Raw genomic sequence first — 26,420 nt, 5'->3', positions numbered from 1 at the left:
GACACATGTGCAGAGGGAGCTGCGAATTCGCACGCTGCGCGCCGGTGTGTGACTGGAATAGAGGAAGAAAGTTCTGGACCTCTGTGATTTAGCGCGCTCGGGCAGCCCGCTGGCGCGCTGGTCGCCGGCAAATTCGCTCCTGAGTCGAATTAGGCGCAGCGTGGTCGCATGGGATGGCGGCCACTGGAGCCAGCCCGCCGGCTATGACGGCCGCAAGGCCGACCGCTGATCACGGAAGGCAGATGCCCTCCTCTGCTTCGCGTGCTGCTGCGTCTGCTACCTACGCACGCGTACGGTCGAAACAGACTCCCTGGGAGCGAAAGAAGCGACGGGAAGTTACCGAGAGCAGCCTGTTAAGACCGGCGAACACAGACCTGGGAGGACTTCCTAGCAGATATGAGTCATCATGCAGCAAAGATGCAGCGGCGACCGACCGAGCGGCGAGAGAGCATCCACACCGTCCCCTGCCCTGGGCGGTACCACCAGTGCCCACAACTGCCCACCTGATTGGACATCGTTTTCCCAACTTTATTCCCCAGTTAGGGAGCTGGGCCATACGAAGGGTATTTAATGGGATGTTGTTTTGCACCGAGGCACTCCTCTCTCGACTGTAAATGCATACAATAAACCTACTGTACACTTCCCACTATAACGTAGTTCGAAACCTTTCTTCGGAGCCGGGACCTGCGGGGCTGAACAAGTGAGACAACCAGAGGGCCCCTCCGTCTTCAACACTGGTTGGAAGCTGCTGGAATGGAACGTGCGACATCGTAACTTCTCGACGGGTGAGCGTTTTGACTTTTGCTGTGGGATTCGCCAAGCTTCAGATTTTGAGAGAATAATCTTGAACCACTGGGAATTAAGTACTTGTTTGCGAGTTGAGAGGGGTTAATCTCACATTTTTGAGGCAGCAGAGCCAAAGCGGAGAAAGCGTTGTCATGGGCCTAATGGAATTGTCGAAGGCGGACTTGCTATTGTTAAGCGAAGAGCTGTGGGTAGAACTGCAGAGCGAAATTACAAAACTTGAGCTATCTAAAACCATTCCTAAACACGTCGAGAATACAGATCAGCTTGTAGGTGCGTGGAACTTGGTACGGGAGGCTAAAGAGAAAGTCGACCAGGATGAAAAAGCTTATCGGGAGTGGGAAAAAGAGAAGGAATGGCAAAAACTGGAAGCTGAAAAAGCTAAAAGGGAACTAAAGCGATTACAGCTTGAAATCGAAAAACAAAAAGATGACGGTAGTGTGAGAGCAGGAGATCCTGAAAGAGCAAGCGAGGCAGAATTATATCGAGTGAACAAGTACATGCATTCGTATGAAATTGGCCGGGATATATATCTGGGAAATTTTGAGAGAACTTCTTAAAGGGAGAACTTTGCTCGCACTACATGGCCACAACGGCTTCTGACACTCTTGCCATGTGAAGTAGCTGAAGTAATAGCGAGACTTAGCACAAAAGACGCAGATGATTACGAGAAAGTCAAAGCCAGCCTGCTTAAAAGATACCGGCTCTCAGCCAAGGCTTTCCGACAGCGCTTTAGGAGCACAATCAAAAACGATAGTGAGGGCTATCCGGATTTTGCCTATGGCCTTAAGGCTAACCTGCTAGAGTGAGTAAAAAGAGCGGGGGTTTACGAGAGCCGAGAGGAATCATCGAGGGCCTTTGCCTTGAGCAATTTTACCGAAGCGCTCTCCAAGCGGTGAAACTGCGGGTTCAAGACGGGGAAAAGGTCGGCACAGTTGAAAGAGCCGCTGAGCTGGCAGAGGAGTACGCTTGGCGCAGAAGATTGAGCCCTGAAGACAGCGCGTAACACGCTCCAAACGCGATACGAGATTAGGGGCCTAGCAGAAAGAAGGAGCGTGCTAGAAGTTCTGAGCAATCGGAGGCGGCGAAGAGAGCACCAGAAAAGCGTGAAGAACAGTCAAAGAGAGAGGGAGCAGACAAAGTCTAAGAGCACTTGCTGCTGGGCTAGTTGGTTTTGGTTCATATTTGAATAGCTTTTAGGCGCAAAAAACGGACAGACACATAGGTAGGTAACAGGACGAAGCGCCAACTTCCAACCTATGTGTCTGTCCGTTTTTTTCGCCTAAAAACCTAAAAACTATTCAAATAGGAGCAGACAAAGCCGGGAAACGCGAGTTTGAGGCTTGTGGGCCACTTCATTGCTAAAACTGGCATGGTGTCGGGCACGTTGCAGCCAAGTGCACGAAGCAGCGTTTCGTGTTTTCGTGCATCAATGATAACGACGAGAATCTAGAGCTCCTTAGGCCGTACTTTCGCGAATCGCAGGTTGACGGGAAATCTTGCAAAGTGCTTCTTGATAGCGCCGCGACGATGGACGTTGTCCATCCATCCTATTTTCATCGTATGATTTAACGGGAGAAGCCGCACGAATAAATTAACAGGCGGTGGAACACAGCGTGTGCCTACTAATGGCTAGAGTGAGGATTTGCTGGCCGTTTGGACCGCTGATCACTGACGCCAAAATTTCGCAGGCCCTGCCACTTCAATTCCCGTACCTTTTCTCGGATCGATTAGATCAAATGCTACGCGAGAGAGGCAAGGAAGTAGGAAACGGGGTGGTACAAGTTTTGACAAGGTTTAAACTCGCCGGCTCGTATCTCAGTCGAGTCAGATTGCCGAACCTCAGGTAGGCAGAGATGCACCAGCCAACCTATCGTTGGAAACCAATGAGGAGGAGGAGGAAGAAAGGCCGACGGATGACCGAGAAGATGAGCGACCGGAGGCTTCGATCACTGAGTCCGTAAATGAGGCTGAGCACGTCGAAGGGTCAGTTTTATCTCCAGCGTCGCTTAACTCTCATCGTCTTCTGCAGGTGGACAGGGAGTCCCTACTAAAAGAACAAAATCAGGACCCCACTTTGTAAAGGCTGCACCTTACGGCCAAAGAGGGCACCACGAGACGCATAACGATGCACGAGAAAGGAGGCTTACTGTACAGAAAAGGCGAAACACGTGATCAGTTGGTTGTGCCTGAAAGGTACAGAGCGGACATTCTGACTCTCTGCTACGGGAATGGCTGGTCAGGACATCTTGGAATCAATAAAACAAAAGAGCGGCTATTAATGGAATATTACTGGCCAGGATGTCTCAGAGATGCAGAACGCTACGTGAAATCATGCCATACATGCCAGCGCGAGGGCAAGCCGGGAGAGACATGGATGGCTCCACTGAAAATTGCGCCATTGATCTCGGAACCTTTGCGCCGGCTTATATTAGACACAGTAGGCCCTTAGCCTAAAACAAAGTCAATCTATAAGCACCTGCTTATTACGCTTTGTCCCACCACAAAATTTACCGAAGCAGTTGCGTTGAAGTATTTGAGCTCCACAGAAATAGCTAATGCTCTTTTGTCGATGCACATGCGAATAGAATTTCCAGCCGAAATCCAAGCCAGTCAGGTGTCAGCCTTTACAAGAGCTTTGACGAGCACGTTCCCAGAAAGGTGCGTAGCAGTGTGGAGTAAAACTGCTACACAGCTCGGTGAATCATCCGCAGTCTAACAGTGTAAAAAATGCAATTCGGTGCTGAAGCGGGCGTTACGCACTCTTTGTTACGAACACAAAGCCGATTGGGATGATTGTCCGCCGGCCACACTGTTCGTTTTTTTAACAGTCCCCCACGAAGCTACGGGTTTCACCGCAGCAGAACTTGTGTACGGAAGAACCCTCCGCTCTCCCCACCGAATGCTGAGAGAAAAGGGACAGGAGAGAACCAGACAGTGGTTACGTAAGTGCTCCAGCTACTGGACCGCCTTAACGATATAAGGGAGTTAGTAAACCGAAATATAAAAGCTGCCCAGGAGGCCGTCAAGGTCTGTTATGGCAAAAACGTCCGACTTTGAGCTTTTACCGCGGGAGATCGTGTGATGATCCTCCGGCCATCGAGGAAAGCTGGAAATTGACTGGAACAGCCAAGTGGAAGTTTTTCAAAACACTTCAGACACGAATTATGCGCTAAAGGTTCCAGGCAGAGTAAAGCAGGTTAAAATCTATCATTGCACTCCGATGAAGCCGTTCATGGAACGTAGCGGGATCGTCAGTATGAGGCGAAATGAACCAGAAGAGCTCGACAGCGAAAGTTCAGATTGGAAGGAACGTGCAGACGCTAGTGACATCGTGGAGATCATCTGGGCTCTTTCTGTAAATGAATAATTTCTAAGCTTGGTCCAGATCGACGCGCTGAAGCAATTGTTGAGCGAATTCACCGACCTATTTAGCATCCGGCCCGAAAAGATACACCTTCTGACGCCGGAAATAGAGCTCACGTCTGGCCGATTCGGTCGAAACCCGACAAAGTATCTCCGCGTCGAAACGAGATAAGGGAAGCTGAAGTTCAGAGCATGTTGAAATTAGTAGTTATAGAGCCAGCGGAAAGTGACTATACCTTACCGTTCATTCTTGTTGAGATCCCAGGCAAAGATCCTCGTCTCAGCGTGGATTACATAAAGCTGGATGCTACTCGCAGGGATCAGCTATACCCGATTCCCAACAACGAGGAAAGAATAGAAAAGGTGAGCAGCGCAAAATTCATTTCCACCCTAGACCTCGCACGGAGATATTGGCAAGTTCCCCTCTCAAAAAGCGCGAGCTAGTACGCCGCTTTTATCTCCCCCGCACGCACCTTCCGACCCTTAATGCTTAGTTTTGGGTTGAAGAATGCCCCATTCAGTTTCTCCGAACTTATGGACATTGTACTAAAGGATATGCAGTGCTTTGCACTCCCTTATTTAGATGATGTAGCTATTTGTTCGGACAACTGGGAAGAGCATCTAGAGCACCTAAAGAGCTTGTTTTCTAGTTTGCGACAGGCCAGACTGACGTTGAAAGCGGGAAAGGGTGGGTTTGGTTGCGCTCATGTGACCTACTTGGGTCCTCTTGTAGGGTAGGGAACTAGGAGCCCGTCCGAGCTAAAAATTGTCCCAATCACGGCATTTTGCGCAGCCAGGGACGGTTTTGGACAATTGCTCCTTTTTGGGATTGGTTGGATACTACCAGCGGTATATCCCGAACTACTCACACCTGGCGAATCCTTTAACTTACGCCTTAAAGGGCCACTGACCAGGGTCCGGACATTTTTGAAAAACAAGCCCACTGCATAGATGAGGCATCGAAGATAACCTCTGCAAAATACTAGAGCCATGAGCGCCCCGAAAAGCTGCGAAAATTCAAATCAAAGCCCGCTCGTTCTTTCCTTCAACAAAAACGGCCCCGCCCCACTACTCTGAACCCCGTTGACGTCATGGGGGGTTACTTTCGCTAAAGGCACTCCATTGGTGCATCGTTCTGACTGACGGGAGAAGGTTGGGCGTAGCCTTGGCGTCGCGTCGTCTGCACAACGCTTTCCACAGCGCCTTCTGTTCTGGCACATGCCTACAAACCCGCATGAAGGAAAAAAAAACTGCGTAGGGAGCGTGCGGCGACAGCCTTGAACCCTAGCCAAAAAAGTAAAAAAATAGTAAAACTGAGTGAGTTGGTTCGCCCCCCCCCCCCCCCCCCCCCAGTGATCACGTCACGAGACGCTCTGCGTGCGCGCTCCCTTCTCAGTTTTTTTTCTTCTATGCAAGCCCCCCAAAACAAGGTTTTAATTACTAGTGCAGCAGAGCCTTTCCCTCGCTCGCCCACTTGACCGCTCCGCACACACACCGCTTATCCTTGGTGCATATTGCGTACGCCTTGACTCCAATGTACGACATGGGCTTCGGAGCGGAGAAAAAACACAAACACACAGAACACAAACACACATGAAGAAAAGCAAACGGCGGTTGCCGGGTACGCACTTCGCGGTGTGTTTCGAACACAACCGACTTCCGCCCCTCCGCTCGTGAAGCGGTGGGGAGGCCTAAAAAAAATGAAAAGGCGGCTCGCTAACTGGGAATGACAAACAGATGTTTGAAAGGATGCGCTTGTTGCGAAATGTGAGAGGACTGGAATGTTGCGACGGTGAATATTGATGAGTGAGTGAAGACACGGAGACGAATTCTTTAGCAAACAAACAAGGAAAACTGTAATTAACTTTATGGACATATACACAAAGAGTGGTAGGACGGAACACATAACACAAACGTCTTTCTTCCTTGCCGTCGCAGAAGCCACTGTCTTGCCGAGGGGGCCCGGTCGTTCTTTCTTGGCCAGGACGTTTCGCGCCCAAACTCGCCTCGCGGGCGCCGCCGATGAAACCCGATCCCGGGCCAGCCATCAGCGCTCAAAACAGGGAGCGTCCCCGCACTGTCCCTGTCCCCTTCGCCCCCCCCCCCCCCCCCGTCGCGCACACGGGTGTAGGGAAAAACACACACACAAGCGCAAAGGAGGGCACACGGGCGACGAGAAACACAGGCACGTGCAAACGACGTCGTTGTTGGAATACGCACACTCCACGTTCCCCAAGAAGAAAAAAAAGGAAGACACAACAGCGCTCGCTAACAAGTCTAGTAGAGAGGGAGTTAGGAAACCCGCTGCACCTCCCCCCCCCCCCTCCCCTCGAATAGACCCAGCAGTAAAAACCAAGAAAAGAATTCTATCGAAGGCGGGGCCCTGACGTAGAGATGTGACGCACACGACAGACACCATGCCTCCGGCTTACATCGGAGAACGAAGGGTTGATTTTGCCTTGCCGAGCCTACTCGACGAGGAGCGGGAGAGGAAAATTTCGAGGAGGGAACGGAAGGAGAGGAGACTCCCTCAAAGAGAGGTAGAGAGTGTTTGCGACCCGAGGGTGGTCAGTTGCCCTTTAAGAAAGGGAGCACCCACTGACGTACACTGGGATGACCTAAAAGAAAAATCATTCGAGAGCCTGAAGGAAACGCTCGTGTCCCGACCTTTACTTCGGAATCCTGACTATGTATGGAAAAGAGTTTATAGTCCAGTGTGACGCCAGTGATAGAGGACTGGGTGCTGTTTTAAGCGAAGTTGGCGACGACCACGCCGAACGCCCGATTCTGTAGGTCAGCCGAAAGCTGACTTGTTGAGAGGAAGCGTACAGCGCTGCAGAAAAAGAGTGCGCATGCTTGATTTGGACGGCACAGAAGTTGTCGTGTTACCAGTACGGCGCAAAGTTCGTCTTTGAGACCGACCATTGCCCTCTAACGTGGCTGCGACAAATTCCTCCCAGGAACGGTCGCTTGCTCAGATGGAGTCTAGCTCTCCAAAAGTCTAATTTCTCGGTGCTCTACAAGGGAAAACTGCACGGGAATGCGGACGGCTTGAGCAGGTTGTAGGCAGGAGAAATTGGTAGGAACACCTCCTGTGTTTCTTTTTTTTAAACCTTGGTTCGAGCAGTGCCTCTTTGGCGATTTCACATGAATGTTTTGCGCTTTGTAGGCAGAAAAAATGAAGCAGAAATGAAATCGCATTTCAGTGAACTATTTCGTTGTCGATGAGGAAGCCTGGTAAATCTTCGGCAAATTCGGAAAGCTTGCTTATTGGGTCAGTGCACTGTTGCGGGGAACAGTCCACTGATGCATCGTGGTGGAGCAGCGCAAAGGACTGGACACAAGACACAAGGAAGGACGTACACAGGCGCTGACTCTCAACTGAACTTTTTATTGCGAAATACAGAGAATATATAGCAATCATGAGGGGGTGGAACAATAGATAAAAGGGTTGCTCGGTCACCGGAATCCAGAAGACAGTCATGCCAGTAGATAAAGTATGTATAAAGTATGGACCTCGATAAAGTATGGACCTCGTCAAGCCACCTTTGGCTTTTTTTCCGTGCCCCTAAGCCTCTCTCAGGATGTTTGAATAAATTGATTTGATTTGATTTGATTTGATGATGTTGGTAAATGCGGTGGCGGTGAAAGACGATAAAGAGAAGCGGAGGGTGTATAGGGCCAAGGCGCGAAATAACGGATGATCGTTAATGAAAGATGAGGTCGCCCAAAAGGGGCTAAAAGCTATAGACAATCAATAACAAATGATGGCATTAAAAACATAAAAATCGTTAAGAACATTTAAAAAAACACTTTAATAACATTAATAACTGGTAGGCCGGGAGGTGTGAAGGGCCGGCAATCAACAAACACATTAAGGCCTCACAGAAGATGAATTTTTTAAAGAGGCCAAAAAATAGGAGGCTAAAAGCACGAAACAACTAAAAGGAGGAGTAAACGCCTGCGACGAATAAAAAACTAACCCTATGTCACAATTAAAAACCCGGAATAAACACTAAAGACATGAAAGGATAAAATCAAACAACGCAAAGACTCACAACACATGCCCTGCTGTTCTCAGAAAATCTAATTCTTTCTGAGATAAACTAATGGAAGATGTACTGACACAGTGGTCTTTCGTACGACGGATGTTGCAAGCCTCAATTATTTCTCTCGACGTACGATCTCGTCCTTTCCCAATGATTGTACATTGGTCAAATATTGGGGCGCAAGTTTTGCTTTCACATTTTTTACAGTGCTTGGCCAGATTTCCAGTGATGGCTATATTACCTACATTATTATTATGTTCTTGAAATCTGACATTGATGCATCTTCCCGTTTGACCAATGTATTCCTTCCCGCAGGATAAGGGCACAGAGTACACAACACCAGAGGCACAAGGAACGTGGGGATTACTGTGCGTTTGCCCACAACCACGGTGAACTTGTTGGTTGTTAACTCTCCTGCAGAGAGAGGCAAGCTTGTTGGGCGCAGAAAAAACCACGATAGCTTCTTCGATAGCTTCTTCTATACAACTCATTAGTTCCTGGTGTGGCAACGAATAGTACAAGTCTTTGATGTCGACGGAGAATCCTTTAAGATCTTGGTGATGAGAAGAGGTTAAAAAGGTGATGATCTGTTCTGAGCTAACCACAAAAGGGTCGTCAATCACTAAATGTTTTAGATTGTCTTTAATGAAGGTGGCGAGTTGCTTCTGCCAGGATTCTTGCTCGGGAACAATGACCCTAAACGGATAACCTGGTTTGTGTGTCTTGGCAGAAAAAAAGACATTTCCTGTTAAACGGTTGGTTGACTTCAGGTTACGGGATAGCGCGTCAAGTTTTGCGGTCTTGCATAGGCGCAGAGCTTGACTTTTTACCTTGGAAAGGTTTACGGTGTGTTCCCTGTGGAAAGTTGACTCTAAGGCGGAGATGGCTCTCGAGTTGTACTCGCCTGTGGTGAGCACTGTGAAGCGCCCTTCTTTGTCAGAGGGCACCAAGAAAAGTCCATGGGTTCGAAGAAAGGTCACGGTGCGGCGTACAGGTAGTCTCCTGGAGGACGGTTTATGCTTGACCAGAACGTCCACGCCCTCGGAAACGCACCTGTCCTTGTCGGAGTCTGGAGATTGTTGTCCCACTTGCCTCACAAGGCTTAGAAGTTCAACAGGCGATTTTTTCGGTTCTACGGTGAATTTTGGGTCCTGGCTGAGAACATTCCGAATGTCGTCCGGTTTCTGGCCCACTATGACAGACTGCTGCACAAAAGAATCGGTAGTACCTGCGTTGTCAAAATCTTTCGATATGTAGACGACTATCTCGTCCTTTTAAAATGCAGTAGTGAAGAATTCAAAATTGCAGCTCCCGAAGTTCAGTCCTTGTTTGACCAATGTTTGCATCCTCTCGTATTAACGTCTGAATTCCCAGAAGATAACAACATGCGGTTCCTTGACCTACGTCTTCATTTTTCTCCTGCGCATGCCTGCTAGTCATACGAACCCAGAGGTAAAAAGCCGCTCCTCTCATACGCGTCAGCCCACTCGAAGTTGATAAAGCGAGGCATCATCAGCCTGTGCTTCCGCAATGCCCTTCAAAAAACCTGCGAACATCGACTTCATGAGTGTCTTCACGGGCAGGTGGGTCGGCTCCTCGCGGCGGGCTACCCTTTACCTCTCCTGATATCGGTTGCAGGCAGCATAAAGAAAAAACGTTTGCCCACCCGGAAGGAGGATTACCGCAGAAATGTTGTAGTTGTGCCCTATCTGCACAATGTTAGCCACGGTATTAAGAAAGTTGGGAAACGCGCAGGCGTCGACGTGGTTTTTTCTGTGCCCAACAAGCTCGCCTCTCTCTGCAGGAGAGTTAACAACCAGCAAGTTCACCGTGGTTGTGGGCAAACGCACAGTAATCCCCACGTTCCTTGTGCCTCCGGTGTTGTGTACTCTGTGCCCTTATCCTGCGGGAATGAATACATTGGTCAAACGGGAAGATGCATCAATGTCAGACTTCAAGAACATAATAATAATGTAGGTAATACAGCCATCACTGGAAATCTGGCCAAGCACTGTAAAAAATGTGAAAACAAAATTTGCGCCCCAATATTTGACCAATGTACAATCATTGCGAAAGGACGAGATCGTACGTCGAGAGAAATAATTGAGGCTTGCAACATCCGTCGTACGAAAGACCACTGTGTCAGTACATCTTCCATTAGTTTATCTCAGAAAGAATTAGATTTTCTGAGAACAGCAGGGCATGTGTTGTGAGTCTTTGCGTTGTTTGATTTTATCCCTTCCTGTTTTTAGTGTTTATTCTGGGTTTTTAATTGTGACATAGGGTTAGTTTTTTATTCGTCGCAGGCGTTTACTCCTCCTTTTAGTTGTTTCGTGCTTTTAGCCTCCTTTTTAGGCCTCTTTAAAAAATTCATCTTCTGTGAGGCCTTAATGTGTTTGTTGATTGCCGGCCCTTCACACCTACCGGCCTACCAGTTATTGATGTTTTTAAAGTGTTTTTTTTTTAAATGTTCTTAACGATTTTTATGTTTTTAATGCCATCATTTCTGTTATTGATTGTCTATAGCTTTTAGTCCCTTTTGGGCGACCTCATCTTTCATTAACGATCATCCGTTATTTCGCGCCTTGGCCCTATACACCCTCCGCTTCTCTTTATCGTCTTTCGCCGCCACCGCATTTACCAACATACTTTATCTACTGACGTGACTGTCTTCTGGATTCCGGTGACCGAGCAACCCTTTTATCTATGTTCCACCCCCTCATGATTGCTATATATTCTCTGTATGTCGCAATAAAAATTCAGTTGATAGTCAGCGCCTGTGTACGTCCTTCCTTGTGTTTTGTGTCCCGTCCTTTGCGCTGCTCCACCACGATGCAACAGCACCAACTAGCCCAGCAACTTGCTCTTCTGAGTCCACTGATGCCTTCCTTTGTTGAATGTTCGAGCTTGGATGATATTTCTGGAGACCAGCCCTTCAACCCGGTTACAGCCTCATCCCTTCTCACCCAGCGGCCGTTAACGCTGGCTATTCGAGATTTTTTCGGGCCGCGGAGGAGCTGTTAAGATCGGTGAACACGGACCTGGGAGAAATTCCTAGCAGGCATGAATCATCATAAAGCAAAGCAAAGAAGCGGCGAGGACTGGCGACGGCGGCCGCAGCGGCGACGGCGGCGGGGTCAGGTGGCCGAGTCTGCCGTCGGGTCGCCGGACGGAGTAATTCTGTGAAAGGTCAAGCTGTTGTTGTTGTTCGAAAGACGGCTGCGACATTGACAGAGGGCCCACGTTTCGGACATCAGGCTGGGGAGTACAAGGCCATTCATTTACCTGCTGGGAAACGGCGTGCAATTCCTAACTTTCCACAATGGTGAATTCGACATGGCAGTGTTCGATGACTGGCTTTTCCCCTTTCCATCGACCGAGCAGCGATAAAGGACCCGCACCGCCCCCTGCCGTGGGCCGCACCACCAGTGCACACAACTACCTGTTTGGACATCGTTTTCTGAACTTTATTCCCCAGTCAGGGATCTCGAAAATACTAAAGTGAGGTTGTTTTGTACCGAGGCACTCCTATCTCGACTGCCAATATGTACAAATTAACGTACTGTACAGTTTCCTCCATAGCGGAGTTTGACACCGTCCTTCGGAGCGGGGCTGCGGGACTGAAATAGTCAGACAACCCAAGGACCCTGCGTCTCCAACAAGCCAAACAACTGATCGCGCTCGCACATCTGCGACGATGGCCCGAACGAGTGGCCTTCGATGGGTTGTGGGCCCAGCGTGATCGTAATAGGAAGCGAGAATTTGTACTTGCGAAGTGGCGAGAATTAAATTAAAGAAGCGAATTAAATAGCGAACGAAATTGCGAAGCGAATTAAATAAAGAGCGAGAATTGCCGAAATAGGCGTCATTGCAGGCGATACAGACGATGTGCCAAGTGGTGTAATCTAAAGAAGCGCTGCGTAGCGCTAGAGAATGAAAAAAAAAACTTCGCAAAAACTCCGGTCCTTCTATTGTGTATATAAATGGCCCCGAGCGCTCCCGACTTCCGCACTACCTTTCCATCATCTGCTAGTTGCTCGAGCGCTGCCAGAACAAAATCACGAATTTGTCCTGGTGAGACTGGCTACCCGAGGGGAGCCCGAAACAGCTCAGAGAAAAATGAACGTACTGTGCGCCGCCAGTGAAAGTGCGCGGAAGAACCGAAGGAAAATGAGTGTTGACCTCCGCTCTCTGTTGACCGGCGGGCAGCCTGCAGGCCATGGAGTTTCCAAATACTACCTAGAGGGTAAGCTGGCGCCGCCGTCTATGTGAGTTCCTTAAAATGCACTTGATCCACCGTGGGAAAGAGGAAAAAAAAGCACTAACGCTCTTCTTGGCTTCGCTAGTGTAAGCCCTAATACATGACTTCGAGTGCAGAAATACAAATTTTCGAAGAACATATATTGCAAATAAGTGTCGTTTTGCAATCAGTATGTGCTGTAATAAAATGTGCTTACTAAACATTGCAATAAATGAGCAGAAAAGCAGATCATCGTAAACGAGCACCGAATTCGCCTGTCGTGGTGTCTGCTTTCTCTTCATGCCACTAAACATAGCTAACCGTAGAAAATGATTTTTTGCGTTCAACAAATACATTTTCAGAGCAACTATTATTTCGAAAAATTGTTAGGCGTGGCGAACGCCGCATCACAGTCTGGTGTCCAAGACGAGAGGCTGGTGTCGCCGGCAAGCACACCAGTAAGGGGAGACAGGATGGAAGCGAAATTGCGCTCGAAGCGGCGAAAAAAAAGAGCACAGCCCGATGAAGCTACGCAGCTCTTTCAGGGAAGTGGGTCGAGGGAACTCGGCAACTGCGCGCAGTTTCGCAGGATCGGGAACGATGCCTTGTTTGGAGACGACGTGGCCCAAGATGGTAAGCTGCCGGGCTGCGAAGCAGCACTTCTCCAAATTCAGTTGCAAGCCGAAGTCGGTCAAACTTATCAGGACACGCTCGAGGCTGACAAGGTGGGACGAAAAGTCTCGAGAAAGGACGACGATATCGTCCAGGTAGCAGAGACACGTGTGCCACTTGAGTCCGCTGAGAACTGTGTCCATCATGCGCTCGAATGTGGCCGGCGCATTGCACAAGCCGAACGGCATGACGTTAAATTCGTAGAGGCCGTCTGGCGTAACAAAGGCCGTCTTTGGCCGATCAGCAGCAGCCATGGGCACCTGCCAGTAGACGGAGCGGAGGTCCAATACGGGGAAGTGGATACACATCCTTGCGCGTAATCTTGTTGAGGCGACGGTAATCAACGCAAACGCGGATGGGTCCGTCCTTCTTCCGCACGAGAACAACGGGAGAGGCCCAGGGGCTGTGAGAAGGCTGGACGACGCCGCGCTGAAGCACGCCGTCCACTTTAGTAATGACGGTGCGTTCAGGGGCCGACACGCGATAAGGACGCTGGCGCAAAGGACGCTGGCGCAAAGGGGCATGCGTTCCGATGTCAATGGCCGCATTTGTTTTTCCAGTCCCGGACTACTTGCTGACAGGTCTCGGCTTCCGCTCTGACAGGAAACAGCCTCATGGTCACATGACCTACTTGCCACAGGCTGCTTTCGAACTCGGCGCCAGAGCCGGGCTCCCCCTCGGTTACCGTACAAGGACGCTGTCATCTGCTAGCAGACGACGCAAGCCACGGCCACCACGACGCCGAAGCAACGCCGTGCGCTCGATCATGATACAGAGTCGATTTGAAGACTGTACTGTCAGCTTAACGTAGGTGCATTACAGAACTCAGCTTCGGAGGTATGCTCGCCGCTACTGCTTGCGGCGAAGTTCGCACATAGTAGCCCAACTCGTTGCGGAAAGGCGGATAGACGAAAGCCTCCGCAAAAATGTTGGCAACAAGCTCTATAGCTGCTCCAGTATACGAGTGCTTCACCTGCGATGCTTTCAGGTAAGCGTACAGACAGCATGTCGCAAAACAAGCGAACGAGAACCTCTTGACGACACGAGCAAACAATACGTGCTCGCAGCAGCTCCGAACGCGCGTCCTTGTGCGGTGGATTTCAAGAAAATAAACGAAGATGCAAGAACAAAAAGTCTTGCGATGGCTCAGAGAGGAGCTACAGAGTTCATGTGAAGGTTTAACGCATGATATCGACCTCCAGGAACACGAAAAGCACTCAAAATGCACACGGAGTCTAACTTAATATGGCTGCCAGCGCGGCGCGCAGCTATCGTCTGCTGCCTTCTCAGCAGCCCCAAGCAGCCCGCGGACTGCCATAGGCTAAAAACGAACGCGTTGCTATGGTGATGCAGGCAGGTGAGCGGAACTTTCGGGCTGCCCGAGAAAAACAAATACCGGACTCCAGTCCGCAAGTAGTCTCGGACAGTCCGGGACTGAAAAACAAATGCAGCCAACACTGTAAAAAAAAAAGCTCCACAGTACAGAGAAACCCGCTGGTAATGCGTTGCCGGAGGCTTTTCCGCAACATGAATACAGCGACTCCGTCTGACGGTTGTCACATTCTTGGTAACGGAAAGTTATGCTATGCTATGCACGATAATGAAATCGTTTTTTTGCAACGAATGCTTCTGTTGTGTCCTTATTAAAGGCCCCGTAATGTGTATGCATACTTCCTCCGTTCACTTGGAAGTCATCTGATCTAGAACAGAAATAATCTGCATTGTAATTATGTACTATCGAGAGCAAAAATAAGACCCCTGCCAGTGTGTGCCGATCCACGCCAAACTGCATGTGAGCACCGCCTGACGAAGCGCTCCTAGAGCCAAGACCAGCTCAGTGGCGTGCGCCCATCTCGAGGAGCGCTACGCATTGCGTGCCACTGCACTTGTCTCAGCATCTGGAGTGCTTCGTCAAGCGGCGCTTGCATGCAGTTTGGCACAGATCGGCACGCGCTGGCAGGGGTCTGTTATTTTTGCTCTCGATAGTACTTTGAGTAGTACATGCACATGCATCTGTGTATAGCTTCTGTCCAGAATGTTCACTGCAGATATAGCAGTCCAGAGGCCGAGGAAATAAGTACTTTGTACAAGACTTTCATGCATATTATGTATTGCACACATACAAAGAATGCAGCTTAGAATGAAAGAGTGGCAAGTGTTTGGGTGAGTACAAGTACATACGTTTTATTTTCATGACAAATTGTATACGCTGTACCTCTAAACATTGCTGTCGGATTCATCTGAAAAGATAAAAAAATCCTCATTTAGTAGCCACACAACACAAATTATAAATTTCACAAATACATTTGAACCATCCGCTATTGAACAATCGGCTTTCGTAGAAGCTTGTAAAAGCCATTTACTGAGAACCAAACCCATATGATTCATTGCCTAAAATACATTTTTCATAACAGTAAACAGCAAAAACCACAGGGCCAGGAAGAAGCAGACAAAATGCGCTTACTCGGACACCACTGTGTGCATGAAAGTCTTTACGGTTGTCTACAATATCGTGGAAATAGAAAGTAGCTAAGGATGGGTGCCAAATACAATTCAATGCAGATACCTTTCATTACATAGTTCTCAATGCACAACTTAGCGAGCAAGGAACATTGGTAACATCTGAAAAAGGCCGGACACTTGCCCACAAGCATGATGATGATTGTGATTTTTGATGGCGCGAGGGAATCTGAGGACAAAGAGCACCATGGCACAAGGTATTTTCTTCATCTCAAGGTGGGGCAACGAACCATTTGGCAGGCATTTTACCCTAAAGACGAGCACCAGGTGAGGAGAAAGCTTGTACCCATTGGATTGGTGGTAACCCAGCACTTGCCAACAAGCAATCAGGAAGTATACTTCCCCGAAACCTTATGCTTTCAGTCATAGTTTCCATTATCTCAGCACCTTAAGAAAATGTACTAATCTCTGATGTCAGCGAAAATGCAGTCACAGGTGCTGGTTGCAGCTCACTAAGGTATTCAAATATCTCTGCAGCGTGCCTCACGAGGAACAGATGCTCAAATTCCACAAACGGCTCTTTGCAGAAATTTAACTGAAGGCCGCTGCCATGTTAACCTTTTCAAAATGACGGCCCAGAAAGACGAAGTGTCGTCATGTGTCTGATGTAGAAAAAGGATGAAGGCATGAATCTTCCAGCTTCTTCAACAGCTGTGATGTGTTTGCTACTGGTATTGCTTGGTTTGGTTATTGGGGTTTAACGTCCCAAAGCAACTCAGGCTATGAGGGACACCGTAGTGAAGGGCTCCGGAAATTTCGACCACCTGGGGTTCTTTAACGTGCACTGACATCGCACAGCACACGGGCCTCTAGAATTTCGCCTCCATCGAAATTCGGCCGGGATCGAACCCGCATCTTTCGGATCAGCAGCCGAGCGCCGCAACCACTGAGCCACTGCAGCAGGGCTGTTGCTGGTATTGCTTCGCACAGCTTCAGTCTTCTCTGACATTTCGTGAAATCATTCCATATCTGTGAAAGATCTCGCTCGCAAACATTTTGGTTCTAATGAAGGAGCAAAAAAGACCCATGTCCTAGGCCTTTTTGTGACACTAAAGGAAGGCTCACCTTTTAGGGTCATTATTACGAAGAGGTTCATGTGGCAACAAACTTTGAAACAATTTCTGCAAGGGCTGAGTGTTCTGAAGCCTAAGAATTTCTCATGAGGCGCCCTGTAGATTGAGTGCTCTGAAGCCTAACAATCTCTCATGAGGTGCCCTGCAGATGCATCAGAACACCTCAGTGAGCTGTTACTGGGCACTGTGAATGCTCTGTCACTTGATATCAAGGGTATGTACTTTTCCCCGACACATGCAGCAATGATGTATATGTCGAGCGAAAGCATAAAAGACTTCGAAGAGGTGCGCTTCCAGATTGCTTGCGGAGGAAAGCACAAGAGTCTGGCCATGGTCAGCTGTTACCTTTCCTTCTTGCTTGTTGAGTTCTGCAGTGAGTACTACGTAATGACAGAAGGTATCTGTATCGACTCATGTTTAACATCTGTCTGTGCGACCTCCATCTTGCACGACACGACAGGCAACTCCATAATGCCCTTCATGCACCGAGTGTCAGTGTGTTCTGTCAGCTTCCTGGTCCTGTGTTTTCTATTCTTAAAGTTATTACTGCCTTCATTTTCCACTCCATGAAGCCTGAATGTGCTACACTGGGTTGCTCCACGTGTCATGCAGTAACCTGGCCATTTTTTTCATACATCGGAGGCACTCAGGTCGCAATCCATGCTTACTATATTCAGCAGATAAGTGTACATGTGAGACATCATTTATAACCAATTTTAACAGTGGTATTTCGTGTAAGAATACCTAAATGCTACTCAATTTTTGCTGAAATTTTCAGATACACACTCCTATTCAGATTAAAAATAAAATTTGGCCACTGTGCTCTCGTGATGCCACGTCTCTAGTTTGCATCAGTAGCTTGGAATAGTGCCTCTGTTACCTCTGGCAATGAAATCGAAAATGTTCAGCAGAAGATTGTATGCATCCTTTGTGATAGATATATTGAGCGCTGTCGTTTCTAAGACTACGACATTCTTCTAGCAGACCTCTTTATGACAAGTGACTCACATGTGACATGCATTTTCTACATAAAGTTGTGCTCGGCTCTTTTGACTGTGAGCAGTTATTGATGTTACTGCGATTTCGTGTGCCTCAGGGAAAAACCACCAAATGCTATGATAGATTTTATCCTGACATGCATGCCATTTCACCAATGACTCGTTTACAAATAATACAATTCAACTTTTTATGACACAGAAATATTTGCCTAATTTGCTTTTTTCATTGTTTATTTCATTATGCTTCTTTTTCTTTACTATTATTATCATCGTATTGGTGATCATTTTTCTGTATTATGTCTGTTCATGTCATGGTGTTTGTATTGACTTAGCGTGCACTCGTTTAGGCCAATTGGCTGTTCAGGCACATTTAAAATAAAATATCTACCTATCTATTTAAGCAGAAGCACAGCACCAAAGTACTCACCAACTTTTTGAAGCAGTGCGCGCAAGTTCTCGTGCCGACATGAATACAGGTACTTTGGAATGCATACTGTCCAAGTCTTCATCACGCCATGCCACTCCAACTCTCTGGTAGCAAAATTTTCCACTAAAAAAAGAGCAATTTTGTTTGTTAGACTAGTAATATTAAATTTTACTATATACTAGGAACTTCTCATCATTCTACCCCAGACTAAACCATACCAGTGATCATCATGTTTTGAATTTTGTTGTATATGATCACGAAATGTGGTGTATTAACATGTTAGAAATTCTAGTCAAAATAAATCTGACAAAGTATTGTTTAAAAAAACCTGGGCACAAGGAAGAAGGAAGCTAGCCAGATAGCCTGGACGAATGTTTTCAGTTTCATGCAAGCATCAGTACCCTTGCACACAAAATGTACAATTTAGTGGGTTTACCCTTCCAGAATGGAATTTCATGCTGCAAACATGCGAAAAAAATTTTAACTTCGATTCCAGACAAAGGAAAGAAAATTCCTCTGGTTTTTCTTCACAAGCCTCTGCAAGTATACAATTCAGTGAATCTACTCTGCAAGTACATGAACCTACCAGCACGAGACAATGACAAGAAAGGAGACAAAACAGGCGCTGACTCGCAACTGAAGTTTATGGAAGTAAACAGGGAGTATATACCCAAACACCACCACAAACCACACAGTTACAGATAAGCTATACCACAACATGAGTAAAAGATCACCCTTAACTTTCCTCTTATCTAGACAGTCAAACTTGTTGCATATTAACGTGATGGACAGCACACTCACAGATTTGTCACCGAGTCATAAGATGTGTCTAGCCTCGATAATTTTCCGGTTAATCTGCTCCGAATGTATCGCCAAAATGAGTGTTGCCAAAAGGAATGGCTAGCAGCCTTCACATTCCTTGCGATGTACAGATAAGTAGAACCCCTATCAATATCCAAATATCTGTTGTGCTCCCGTAGTCTTACATTCACACACCTTCGAGTTTGACCAACATAAACCCAATCCCAAGATAACAGTATCCGATACACCACATACATTTTACAAGGCACATATGCTTTTCCCGGACCAAATTCACAAAATTATTCTTCACAATTTTACAGATTGTAGACAACTTATTAGGGCCAAGAGCACCATTTCTGCGCCATACCTTCTGACCGCATTTTTCAAATTGTGCGACAATCTACGTATATACAGTAACACAGTCGATCTTTTGGCATCTCGATGGCTGGCCCCGGCCGTATCCTGCCAATCTCTGTGAAGGGGTTTTAGCTTTAACATGCTAAAGGGAAGAATGGCGCAGCATCAAGTAATAAGGACAGCAGGACAGCAAGCACACGCACAAGTGCCAACCTTGGAGCGGACACAATATCCAAGAGCGCGTTCTTGACAATCAGCACTGACAGTCAAGGAAATGAGAAAACACTGATCTGAATATTCAAGATTGAATGAGCCCGATCCTTGACTGCCAACGCTGAATGTCAAGCACACGCTCTTGGATTCTGTATCCGCTCCAAGGTTGGCACTAATGCGTGTGTGCTCTCCTGCTGTCCTCATTACATGATGCTGTGCCATTCTTACCTTTAGCATCTTATACGCTCAGCTTTAACAATTTATCACACACTCTTGCAATAGCATGGTTGGGGAATAATGCTTTCGTAAGCCTTAAAATCTGCTCTTGGAGACCACTTGTCATGCTGTGAAAGCATCACTTCATCAATACCGAGCCTAGCGTAGATGACGTAGTGCTATCTTTTACTAGCTTAGAATGGTTCAGCCAACAGTCAAGTAGCTGCTTGACACTCCTGGGTGAATATCAGCATCATACATGGCATGTGCAGAACATCAAGGTGAAGCCCAGAAACCGCAGCTCTTTTTGATGGGACATTTCCTCCAAGGAAAACCTAAGTTAAGAAAGGCCTTGCTCCTTAAACAACTTGACAATATGCACAGGTCCCACACTATCGCAACCTTTTGTAAAAGACCAGAAAATCAGACGCAGTGAAGATTTTCCCCCAGCCCAGCGCAAGTTCTTGGCAATCACTCCATCCACCCTGCTTAAGAGAATATTACTTAGCACAGGGGCATTAAATCGATGCATATACTAGACTTTTGAACATATGCCGCACAGCCATACTCCACAAACATGCTCTTCAAATAAAAGGGGGTAGGTCCAAAAAAAAAAAGACTATTACGCACCTGTTCCCAAACACAAGCTCATCATTGTGCTCCGATATACACATTCACAAGTTTTTCAAGAGGTCCTCATACGGGATGGAATAAAACAGTTCTACATCGACACTAACCGCCAGACAATCCGCTAGATTGCCATTCATAAGATACTCAACCACGCTGCGAATTGAGTACAAGAAACGGATCTTCAAGATGTGAAGTAGACAGATGCTTTTGCAAATAACCAGACAAAATTTTGAAAGAACCCTTTTCTGAAATTTATCTGAAGAGCATGCTAGTGAATAGCATTTATTTTAAGAGCATGGTTGTAGACTATTGTAGTGTGGTATGTGTTCAAAAATCTGGTATATGTAGTGGTTCGAAGATGGGCCTTGTGCTAAGAGATATTTTAAGCAGGGTGGATAGAATGATTGTCAAGGACTTGCATGGACTGGGGGAAAAATCTTTGCTATGTTGATGATTTTCTGGTGTTTTACAAAGGCTCTGATAGTTTGGGACATGAACATATTCTCCAGATGTTTAAGGAGCAAGGCCTTTGTCTTAGGTTTACCTTGGAGCAAATGTCGCCACAAAAAGAGCTGCGGTTTCTGGACCTTACCTTGATCTGCACACACCATGTGTGCTGGTGATATTCACCCAGGAGTGTTAAGCTGCTACTTGGGCACAGGTTGGCTATTACAAGCTAGTGAAAGATAGCATTGGACTGTCAAGCCTGGGCTCAGAATTGATGAAGTCATGCTTTCACAGCATGATGACTAGTTTCCAAGAGCACATTTTAGGTTAATGAACGCAGGATTTCCTAACCAGGTTATTGCAAGAGCATACAATAAATTGTTAAAGAAGCCGAAAGCTTTTCACGGTGACCGGCGCAATCAGGCCGGGGCCAGCCAGCAAGATGCCAAAAGACCGGTTGTGTTACCATACGTACATAGATTGTCGCACAATTCGAAAAATGTGGCCAGAAGGTATGATGGAAAAGCGATTTTCTAGGCCCCTAATAAGTTAGTTAATACATATAAAATTGTTAAGAATAATTCTGTGAATGTGGCTCGAGAAAAGTACACATGTGGAGTGAAATGTATATGTACCTTGTAAAATGAACATGGTATCAGACACTATATCTTGTGGTCGGGTCTATATAGGTCAAACTGGAAGGTGTATCAATGTAAGATTACAGGAGCACAAGAGGGTAGGGGTTCTAACTTTTCTGTATATTGTAAGGGATGTGAAGGCTGCTACCCTTTCCTTTTGGCAGCACACATTTTGGCAGTAAATTTAGAGAAGATTAAATGGTAGACTATTGAGGCTAGACACACCTTACGATTTGGTGACTAATGTGCAAGTGTGTTGTCTATCGCACTAACACGCAATGAGTTGGACTATCTCGATCAGGGGAATGTTCAGGGGCATTGACTTATGTTGTCATGTATGCTTATCTGTAATTTTGTGGTTTGTGGTGTTGCTTGGCTTCTTCATGTATTCCCTATTCACTTCAATAAACTTTGGCCGCGACTCAGCGACTGTCTTGTCTCGTCTTTTGCACTGGTAGATTCACCATGATGTCTCACCTCTGCAGAAATCCAACACGACATTTTCCTCTTCACACTTGAGGTTCAGTACATAATAAGGCCAACGCTAGTCATCCACAAGAAAACTTCATGGCTCCATTAACACCGCCTCCTGCTTACAAGACACAGTGCGGCATTCATTGTAGATTCTACCTGCAACACAGAACGCAAAGTTTTAGTTTCAGTGGACTAAACTAGGAAAGAAGCACAAAATATCTACAGCCAAACGGCCGAGCTGAAAGAAACAGAGGGTAGCGCAATAGTGAATATACTGATATAGTTTTATGTAACATCTTCTGTTCATATAAAATGTACTTTTTTTTTCTTATGCTGACGCCTGGGAATAAAGTGATACTGATATTGCATGCAAGGTATATGCATGATATATTGCGATATTCAACACCACTACCATTGGCTTAGCCAACTGTTTATGCATAACAAAAAATGCAGTATCACATAAATACTGATACAGTACTATTAGTGTTAATATTAGCAGTGCAGGTTCGATGAAAAAAAGGGGCCTAGTGCTAGCTGCCATTCCCACAGCAGGCTTGTGACCAATCGCCAGTTTAAAGGAAAAAGGAATGACTGAAAAGGGAGAGCCAGTAGGAAGAGAGGCATAAAAGGACTTAGGATACAATAGGGAGGCAAAGTTATTTAGACAGCAACCACAAAAGAAACATTAACACCGAAGTAAAGATGTACAAGACCAACCATACCATTGTGCAGAGTGGAAAACTTGTTAACCTCATTTAGCCCAAAATATATTTTCATATATACTTGATACTTGTGCTATAAAGTGATTATATTCATTAATAGCATAACTGACCAACTGAAACCAAAAGAGGGATGAAGGGCTGTGAATGAGCCCTAGGCGTGATGCTTTTGCCTTCCTTGTGGGACACAGAAGGATCATTCAGTTGAACATCGGGTCTCTGAGATTAATATGTAGTTTAATATTAGCGGAAAAATAGAAGTAGTAACAACAAAGCAAGCAATGTAGCTGGACATTGTTCTATGCACATGAGAAAAAAAAAAGCATTATGAATAACCAAGTATGCAATGTTTGTAGCTGCACATTTCTTCACACACGTGTCTAAAACATATGCGCATGATTTGCCACAAGAGAGTGTCTCGTTTAGATGGGGTACCTGCTATGGCAGTAGTGCACAATCAGGCTGGAATGAAATGCAAACAGCGCCTATGAACAAGACAAAATATTTCACCTGTGTGATTTCAGCTTGAGTATGCAGCTAGCCTGATTCCTGTTTCAGGGTAAGAGATCTACCTAATACACATATATGAACCCTTTCTAAATGTATACCTCGGTGCAAAGTAGAAAAGTACTGCACATGTATGTTCGCACTTCGTTCCGGCCTAACTGTAAATGCATAACGTGTGTCTAATGCATATCATTATCAGTCAAGGCTGTCACTTCCAACACCAAGCAGATATGTGAAACCTTTAAGAACTCCTTGAAGGCAAGAGTCTGGAGACAAGCTTCTACACCCACTCTGAAGGATGTAGATTTGGAGTTTATTGTGGCATATAATTACTTCTGCATTAATAGCGAGCATGTAAGGCCAATACAAGATGCTTCTGAATTTGGTCCCCTAAAATTTGCTTGGGAGAATGCAAAATAATGCTAAAGTGCAATCTATAGACACAATATTGCATGCTGAATAAGCAACAAGAAAAAAAGAAGGCAATGCTCTGGAAGCACCTTCAGTCATTCAAGACAAAAATGATGAGGCATGCTGATGCTGCTACTTGAACAATAGAAAAAAGCGACTACTGCTTACTTACAACAAATGCTTTCTCTGAGCAAGCAATGAAAGAGAGCTGTAACTCATGAAACCTCACGCCATTCTTTTTACAAAAAAAGGAATTTAATAAGTTGCAATGCAAGAATCCCGGCCATAATAGTATTCTCCTCACACTTGGGTTACACAAGCCAAGGCTTTTTTAACAGCATGTGTTTTTGCATGTGTTCATTTTGAAGCTTTATGCGGTTGAAGCGACACAAAATATTTACTTCCCCATGAACCTGTGCGTGTAGCATAATCACAGAAAATATTTTTTACACCGGACAGAAATACAACAGCATAGTGGCGTGACTGACAGACAACAGGCTTCAGGGACAGTGCAAGACAATGATCTGAAATCCTACACAACAGACCTGCGACATTACAATGGCTAAATCCTTGATAGTAGCATTTAACAGCCATCTAAATGCTCGTGCGCAACAGGTGGGAGTGCTTTACTGCGAAGCAACAGTAAACCTTTGCCACTAGTCTAAACAAAAGTGCGCCTCATAGCGACTTCCGCTAAACTTTTTTGCTCCCAGTGCGACAAAGCAAGTACACAAGAGGCTCGAGTGGCAACGATACGACTTGTTAGGCTATCATGTCATCATCTTAACATAAACAATGCATGTGGTCTCTGTTCCGGACTGCCAATCAGCCTCGAGAAGACAAAGATGCTTATAAAAAAAGAACAAAGCAACAAGCTCTCAAACCTCACAGTGAACATAGAAGTAGAAGAACCATGTAACCTAGCCAATAGTTCGAAGCTAAGCCGCAGAAGAAAATATGTTAAGGTCAGGACTGAGCAAACAGAAAATCATGGAGGAAACCTAAAAGCAGCAACAAGCAATGAGAGTGGAGTTGCCTTGATGTTCATTGTCAATACCTACTGCTCAAAGTAAAGGAAACCAGGGTATAAGAAACAGCATTTCGCATTATGCTTTGAGCAAATGCAGTGAGAATGAAACAGGGTAGAGACTTGTCTTATAACATTTTCACTCTTTACTTTGCACCAGAGGAAAATAAATGTGTGTGCAGTTCACCTACTGCTTGGCACTGTCCTAGAAGGAATGAATCCAGGTCTCGAAAAGTCTACAGAGAGAATACTGATGCTGCATGTGCATTTCTCTCTAGACTCCCTCGTTTATTCCTTCCCTTAGGTTCAGGAGTCCACCGAGAGAAGTGAGACAGTTACTGCCCCATTTTCTTTCCTCAAAACCAATTTTCATTTCATTTCTCTGAACTGTCCTGAAATGTGTATAAGTTACCAATTTTTTTAGTGCCTAATTACATACTGTAATTTTTGCAAGGAATATGAGGTTGATGAACAGAAAAAAAAATGTCTGGAATGGTACCTTTGGTAACTTGGCACCTGGACAAACAGCTGACCCACTGGGCGTCCCCAGGGGCTCTGCTGCGAGGCGCCCCTAGCAACAGTAGCCAGTTGTCCAGATCCAAAGGAACCACGCGAATGATTACCGAAAAGTTTAAGGACAGCAGATGCATGAACACAAAACAGCTTTTCAGCACTGTTGCAGTGGGATGAACGGTTCCAAATCTCTAGACTATGCCTGGTAATAAATAAATTATCAGAAGACCATCTCGAGCGCAGAATGATCTCAAATAGAGTTCAGTAAAGCAGAAAGTTGGGCTAGTTGGTATCGATCCATCTAAAAACGGCGCAGAGAAAAACACGCAGAACACAGGGAGAGCGGACAGGACAAGCACATTCAACACGCACTACCAACATGGACAGCTTGTGCTTAATTGAATCCAAAAGTTTACGCTGACCGACCAATGTTACTTCAAATAGAAACAGAAAGCGCATGCACGTTGTGCTGATGTTACCGTGAACACAACATGCGACGAGACACAGGGTTACAATACAAACAAAAAAACCGCTTTCAAAATTTGAGAACAAATTGCTCACCTTCTCACAAGCTCACCAAACCGGAGACGATGCCGTGTGGCTGCCGCCAGTCACTCGCGATGCCCAGAAACAATAAAAAATGCAATGCCGCTGACTTTCCTTGAGCAATTTTCAGTCGATTAAACTTCAAACTGTTCGCACCGACCACCGTTCACCTCACCAACCATGTGTGCACGGAAGAAGTAAAATTCATGCGGGCAAGTGCCGCGCAAAACGCCGAGCACGATGCCATTTGCAGAGCTGTGGTGGCTAGCAGAGCTGCACGGGAAATTCATAGGCCCATTCGCGTATTCGCTTCCATGCTTACATCACTGACGCCGCAAAAGCGCACCACCTTGAAAACATATCAGATGTAGTTAATTTTACCGTAGCTTTTTTAGCTGACAACTTGAATGGTTTTACATATTAAAATTTTATTTTCGTTTCATGAGCGTTGTTACCACAAGAGCGCAAGGCATGCAGCTTGGCCATGACGAGTCGAAGCGCTAGCCAAGCCCGCAGTCGGAACGGTCGGAACCATGCGCGGAGTTGCGGAGTATGTGTGGTGTTGAGTGAACAGGCGCTTTAGAACGGTTTTTGTTCTTCCGTGTTCGCTGCGTGCGTCCTGCGCGCTGTATTGTCGTTACGGTGTGTGTATGTGTGCGGCCCGTACGCCGCATTGGAGTGTACGACCGCTTGCTGTCCCATGCGGCATCGATGCATAGTAAAACGACCGTGCAGAATGTGCGTCACAATGCCAGTGGTCCTGCACTAAAGA

General features: G+C 46.4%; 1 long non-coding RNA gene across 2 annotated transcripts; it reads right to left on the bottom strand.

Moving 5' to 3' along the window:
- Positions 1–15,289: 15,289 nt before the first annotated feature.
- LOC149367678 (uncharacterized) lies at positions 15,290–25,890 on the bottom strand. 2 transcript variants are annotated; one of them, XR_016285093.1, is made up of 4 exons: positions 25,089–25,890; positions 21,929–22,081; positions 18,150–18,272; positions 15,290–15,371 (listed from the first exon to the last, which is right to left on the bottom strand). It is a non-coding gene; the product is annotated as an uncharacterized LOC149367678 (long non-coding RNA). The 2 variants fall into 2 exon arrangements; XR_016285094.1 differs by having other exon boundaries at positions 25,664–25,890.
- Positions 25,891–26,420: the final 530 nt, after the last annotated feature.

The sequence above is a fragment of the Amblyomma mixtum genome, chromosome 1 (genome assembly GCF_055824585.1).
Source record: "Amblyomma mixtum isolate Tamu chromosome 1, ASM5582458v1, whole genome shotgun sequence".
NCBI lineage: Eukaryota > Metazoa > Arthropoda > Arachnida > Ixodida > Ixodidae > Amblyomma > Amblyomma mixtum.
This window is presented reverse-complemented; position numbering and strand designations above follow the sequence as displayed.